Source organism: Sminthopsis crassicaudata, chromosome 1, assembly GCF_048593235.1.
Source record: "Sminthopsis crassicaudata isolate SCR6 chromosome 1, ASM4859323v1, whole genome shotgun sequence".
NCBI classification, from domain to species: Eukaryota; Metazoa; Chordata; class Mammalia; order Dasyuromorphia; family Dasyuridae; genus Sminthopsis; species Sminthopsis crassicaudata.
Window position 1 is genome coordinate 725,952,473 of NC_133617.1, and position 7,504 is coordinate 725,959,976.

Here is a 7,504-nt window from a genome sequence, read left to right on the forward strand (position 1 = left end):
AACCAAAGGCTATGCACTTACTTAGAGGGTATGTTGTGAAAATATTGCTTGGATTAGATGCCAGCTTCTTAAACTATGGATTGTGACCTCATATGAGAACTTGTAACTGAATGTGGGGTTTATGAAATTATGATTTATTATTAGTAAATGTTTAACTTATATGCCTATTTTACATATCTATATCCCTGGAGTTGTGTAAAAATTTCTAGGGTGAAAAGGTATCACAAGTGGAAAAAAGTTTAAGAAGCCCTGCACTAGATGACTCTTGAAATCTTTTCTAATTCTGAGAGTCTGTAATTATTACATTAGTGATTTATTTAGGAGCCATATATACAACAATGTGGATAGAAGTATGAATTGTTAATCAAAAAGGAAATTGTGCAGATTATGGAAAAGAGATACATGAAAATAATATTGTGAGACATTTAAAGAAAACCACACTTTTGCCTCATTTATTTGTATATTTTGGGTTAAAATATTGATGTTCTAAGTTATCTAGAAAATGGTCTCAGTTTTCCCTTGTGTAGCTGCAACTCCTGTGCAAATTTCTTGCTTTATGGACTGAGTTAATTCTTTGAAGACAAGTAAAATTCTTTGCTCAGGAAGGGGTAGTCTACTAAGAGGAATCCTGCAGACTTCAAATAGATCCTGCTTTCATGTGGGAAAGAATTTACACAAATATAGTAGTATTGACTCACAGAAATCTTATAGCTCATAAAGGACTAGGAAAAATGATAATACTTTACTTTATGGGACTTTTTGGGGGGTGGAAACTACTTCTAGAGAGTAAATTGGGCATTTGGGGAAAGTGTCAGATGATTCTGCTGCCATTAAGTGAATTATCTCTTTGGGATGGGTGTCCTTTTTTATCCAGTTTATTAACTCTCTGGGTCCTATTACGCCTCCATCTTTGAAGAAGCATTTTGTTGCCATCATCCCTATTGTTTTCTGTTGGGAATTAAGATAGAGATATATTTTTGTAGCTTCACAGAATTGGAAGCTGAGACTGAAATTCATGGATAAAATGCACCTCATGTGAGCAAGAGTAAGTGAGTTCTAAAGTGTCATGATTCTTGGTAATATTTCCTCTTCTCTAGAAACATAAAATCTGTGTAAGGTCTTACAAGTTCTTGCATTTTGTGGCCTGAGAAATAATGGTGGGGCACTGTAGCATTGTTCACTGGGAAGAAGGCCACAATCAGAACATGAAAAGGAAGTTTACAGCTTACTCTCCCCATGATAGCTGTATGAAGCTTGTCAACATCTACCCTTATCTTCGAACATTCTCCAGTTTACTTGGTTTGTAAGTTTCCAATTTTCCTTATTTCGCTTATTCTATGCTAGATGTTGATTTCTCAGGACAGTTTAATTTCTATCCAGGTATCCCAACATGTCCAACTTTTGCCCTCAGAACAAAGGCATCCCTTTGATAGCTGACTCTGAGCTCTGGGGCAGTGATCAATAGTTAGAGCTCAGCTTTTTGATCTGCTTTTTTTGGGGTGTGGGGTTTGAGATAGAGTAAGTCTCATAGGATGAACATGTATGGATGTGCTATGATCTGGATCTCATATTACATTAAATTATCTTTTTTGTTGAATCTGCTCTTTGTCTGAGATTTCTTATTTCTGTCAAGAATATCACCAGTCTTCCTGTCATTCAGCTTACAAAGTACATGGCATCCTCAGATTCTCAGTTTTTTTCTCTTGTGACTCTTACTACCTTAGTTCAGGCCCTAATCATCTCTCACCTGGTCACTCAATAGAAGTTCCCTAATTGGTTTGCCTTCCTGAAGTTTTTCCCTTTTCAAATCTGTCTTCTAAAGATGAATTTTCATCTGCCAAAAGTGAAATTCCTAAGGCAAAGGGATGATCAGCTCACTTTTCTACTCAGCAAACTTAAATGATTTCCCATTGAATCTAGAACAAAATATGATTTTATCTTTAGAAATCTTTATTTATTTTAGAATAGAATAGAGTATTTTATTAATATCTTCTTTTGTTTTGACATAATCTGTATTTCCCCCATGAATTTTTTTTCTTTACTCCCTTCCATGGAGCCAAATTTTATAACTAAGAATGAAAAAGGAGTGGAGTGAAAGGTCAGCAAAGTCAATCGATAGGTTGAAACAGACAAGATATATGCAGTCTTCCACACTCATTGACCATCCCCTCCAACCTTTGCAAGGGAATCCATTTTGGGGTGTTTTCTTATAATTCTTGTTTGTGGCTAAACTTTTTCCAATATAATTTCACAACACTTTTTAATGTCAATTAACAAGAAAGACAACAAACATTTATATAGTGCTTTCTATGTGTAGATATCTTAAAAGCTTCACAAATATTTAATTTGAAATTATGGGAGGATCATTTTTTGGTAGTCTTGTTTACATTTTTTAAAAAACTTTGCTTATTTTGCACCAAATAGTTCATATATGTCTTTCTATGCTTTTCTGGATTTATCATGTTCATTATTTTTTATGCTTTTTGTTTCTTATGGTTCAATAATATTTCATAACATCTACCCCACTTTTTAAGCTATTTTCTCATTAATGGGTGCTGATGAGTACCCTTGCCTTTGCTATAACACATTATGTGGCTCTAAATATTTTGTTTTACTTAGAACCTTGGCACATAGTCCTGATAGTGAAAATTGTGAATCAAGAGGAAATTTTAATGAACCTGAGTGAGTAATTCTCAACTGAGTTTAAGAATTATTGTATCAATGCTTAAATAATAATATAATTATCTTTCCAAAACTTCTCCATAGTTGAGTATGCCCATCTTTTGTCATCTTTGTTAATTTTCTTTGGATGAAATAAAGTCATAGCATTGTTTTGATTTGCATTTCTCTTTTTGTTAATGATTTGTAGCATTATTTTCATATGGTTGTCAATAGCTTTCAATTTTTCTTTTGAGAACTATTTGCTTACATTTATTAGGAATGACTTTTTATATTATATATTTCTTTATAGCTTAGATATGCTTATATATTGCATTTTGGACATAAGACCTTTAAAAAGATTTTTCTTACAAAGATTTTCGCCCTACATATGTTTCTAAATGCATTCATTTTGTTTGCCCAAAATTATCAATCAAAATTATTCATTTTGTCAGTCATTATCTCTGTACCTTTTGGTTAAGTATTCATGCCTCACCTATGACTGTGAAAGATATACAATCTGCTTTCTTCTACTTTTTATGATATGATCTTTAATATTTTGGTCATCTATCAATATTGTGGAACATGATGTAATATCTTGATTTGATCCTAAGTTCTGTTACACTGCTTTCCAGTTTTCCCAGTAGCACTTATCAAATCAAAAGATCTTTTCTAGGTAATTATGTTTTGAGGTTTCTTGAACATTTTGTTGAATTTAATTATTTCTAATTCTTACATTTTTGGTCTTCAATTGATTTACTTTTTTATTTTACAACCAATATAAAGTGTTTTTGATTATTGTTATTTTATAATGTGGTCTGAGGTCTAGAAGGACTATCCCATCTTAATTCTGATCTTTTTCATCATTTAAATTGCTACCTTAGATTTTTTTGTTCTCTATAAAAAACTTCATTATTATTTTGTATAACTTTGTAAAGTACCTCATGGTAGTTTAATTATTATAGCACTAGATGTGTTAATTAAATTTGGCATTATTAATATGTGTTATATTAGCATGCAATGTATACTAATATTTTTCCCTCTATCTAAGATATTTTTTCTTTACATTTTTTTTGGATATATACACATCGTAAATATCCTTTAGTCATTTGACTTTCAAATATTTCATGCATTTAGTAGTTATTTTGAATGAGAGTTCCCTTACAGATTTTGATTTTATATAGAAATGCTATCATTTGGTAGTTTGAAACTTTTTTAGTGTTATCAATTTCTTTAGTTTATTTGAGGATTCCCTAGATTTTCTAAGTAAATCATCATGCCATTAGCGAATATTGCTACTCATGTCTTCTTTTATGTCCTTTCCCCCTTTTAGGCTTTTAATTTATTTCTCTTATCTTTTGCTACTACTAACATTTCTAGAGATGTATAAAATAATAGAAGTGAAAGGAGGAACTCTTGTTTATGCCCTTATTTATTGGGAATGTTTCTAATGTTTTTCTGTAAAATTTTACTCAATACTTTTTTTAAATCATATTAAAAACATCATTCCATACCTATTGTTTTTAAGATTTTTAGCATAAATGAACAATAATTAAAGACTGTTTCTGCATTGAATGACCAGTTTTTAGTTTTATTTTCATAGTCTTTTTGATTTCTGAATTATGTAGTTCTCTTCTAATAGTCAATAGCTCATCTTTTGTGCTTATTTTGGATTTATTTGTTGAGTTTCTAATTGTAAAAAATTCCTATTCAATTAACTTAACTCTTAGATAAAATTCTAAAAGCCTTAGTGAAATTTTGTTTTAATATGTTCAGAAATATAAATGTTAATATTTTAAATGAAACATCATTTGCAGAATCTTATTTAGATTTTTACACTTTTTTGTGAATTTTGAATGATAAATTTTAATTTTAACAAGTTGGAGTACTCTGCCATTTTTTTTTTTCAGATGTATAATAGTTTCTAGGTGGCACTTTCTTTTTTTCAAAACAGTGAATAAGTATAGTAGATCTTCTTGTTTGGCCATAATAAAATAAAATTATATATATATGTATATATAATAAAATATAGTAAAAATGTTCTCTATATAGTTGATTGGATGTTTCTTAGAAGCAAATATATGGAATTTGTTTTTATTCATTATGCTACCCTCTTTCATTTTAGAAAATTGTTTATTCCATTCATATTGAGTGCTATTAGAGTTAATTTTTGGTTTCCTTCCTTTGTGTCTCAATCACTGCTTTTTTTGTTTTAGAATATTTTTAGTTGCTATGATTAGTTTTTCTTAGCCTGTTTTGATATAACTCTATTTCAAAAGTTTTTCTCTCTTCTCTTATTCCTTGCCATTCACTTGCTAATTATTAAAATATTAATTTCTTTTCTTTGTTATAAATTTAAATTTTGAATTCTGTTTCTTTTCCCCTTTTTCTTTCTCTCTATTTTACTCTTTACCTGATTCAGGTTTTATATCTTTTAATCCTTCTTTAATTATTTTGTATTCCTCAAAAAATTAAAGTTTCTGAAATGTCAGGCTTGAGCTTTCTCTTAAAATCAATTTCTATTTTATTTACTTTTAAAATCTTGCTTCATTGGCACATTATGTGTTGAACCACATTCTTTAAAAATAATAGGTAATTTTATTTCTGTAAAAAAAACAGCTATTTTTACAATTAATATGTATCTCCCAATATCCTTCTATCTTTGTGACCAAATTTTTTAAAAGTCCTCACTTCAAAGCTACAAATTTCCACATTAATCATGTTTGAAAATGCATGTCTTTTCCTTCTTCATTCCCTCTCTGTCAGGAGGTTAGTGGTATGTTTCATTGTTATATTTTGGACTTATTATTATTTGTTATCATGTTTACAAGAGTTCTGAAGTCTTTCAAAGTTGTTTTTTTCTGTATAATGTTGTTATTGTATACATTATTCCTATTATTTTCAATTTGTTCTGCATCAGTTTTTTTCTGAAAATGTCCTTTCATAATTTTGTAGTACAGCTCTACTCTATTGCATTTCTTACCTCAATTAGTTTAGACATTCACCAGTAAAATAGTCTGTTGATTTTGATTATTGTTGCTGTTGGGCCTTTGTTTTTGAAAAGACTAATGACATCATGGGTTATGTCTTTTCTTCCCTGTGACTTAATGTAAGACAGAGTTGTACAAAACTCTTAGCCTCATTCTTTTTCTTTTTTTAAGTAATCTTTTTAAAAATTTCAAAATATATGCAAAGATAGTTTTCAACATCCCTCCTTGCAAAACTTTTGTGTTCCAAATTTTTCTCCCTCCTTTCCCGTCAGCCCTTCTCCTAGACAGCAAGTAATCCAATATATATTAAACGTGCAATTCTTCTATACATATTTTCACAATTATCATGCTGCACAAGAAAAATGAGACCAAAAAGGAAAAAAAGAAATGAGAAAAAACAAAAGCAAGTAAACAACAACAAAAAGGTGAAAATACCATGTTGCAATTTGCATTCAGTCCCCACAGTCCTCTTTTTGGGTGCAGATGGTTCTCTCCAGCACAAGTCATTTGGAATTGTCCTGAATCACCCCATTATTGAAAAGGGCCATGTCCATCAGAATTGATTGTTGCATAATCATGTTGTTGCTATGTACAATGTTCTCTTGGTTATACTCACTTCACTTAGTATCAGTTCATATAAGTCTCTATCCCTTTCTGAAATCATCCTGTTGAATGCTTTTTATAGAATAGAACAATAATATTCCATAACATTCATGTATTATAACTTATTGAACCATTCTCTACTCCAATTTCTAGTTCCTTGCCATTACAAAAATGGCTGCTGCAAACAATTTTGCACATGTAGTAAACACATGAACAGCTTTATCATACAGATCAGTAGAGATACTGCTGGATCAAAGGGAGTGCACAGTTTGATAGGCCTTTGGGTATAGTTCCAAATTGCTCTCCAGCATGGTTGGATCAGTTCAACTCCACTAGCAATGCATTAATGTCCCAGTTTTTCCACACCCCCATCAACATTTACTATTATATTTTCCTGTCATCTTAGCCAATCTAAGATGTGTGTAACGGAACTTCAGAGTTGTCTTAATTTTCAATTAGTGATATGATCAATAGTGATTTAGAACATTTTTCATATGACTAGAAATGGTTTTAATTTCTTCATCTGAAAATTGTCTGTTCATATCCTTTAACTATTTATCAATTAGAGAATGGCTTGTATTCTTTTTTATAAAACAATTTTTTATTTTCTCAATAGTATTTTATTTTTCCAAAATACATGCAAAGATAATTTTCAACATTCATTTTTGTAAGACTTTGTGTTCTAAATTTTCCTTTCCTTCCCTTATCTCCTTACTTCCCCAAACAATTAGCAACATGATATAGGTTAACTATGTGCAATTCTTTTTTTCTAGTCTTTTCAGACCTATTTTTTTCTTTTTTTTATTAATTTTATAATTATAACTTTTTTTGACAGTACATATGCATAGGTGATTTTTTTTTTTACAACATTATCCCTTGTACTCCCTTCTGTTTCAAATTTTTCCTCTCCTTCCCTCCACCCCCTCCCCTAGATGGCAGACATTCCCATACATATTAAATATCTTATAGTATATCCTAGTTACAATATATATGTGCAGAACTGAATTTTGTTGTTACTGTTGCAAAGGAAGAATTGTATTCAGAAGGTAAAAATAATCTGGGAAGAAAAACAAAAAAAATGCTCACACTTTACACTCATTTCCCAGTGTTCCTTTTCTGGGTGTAGCTGATTCTGTCCATCATTGATCAATTGGAATTGGATTAGCTCTTCTCTATGTTGAAGATATCCACTTCCATCAGAATACATCCTCATATAGTATTGTTGTTGAAGTGTATAATGATATCCTAGTTCT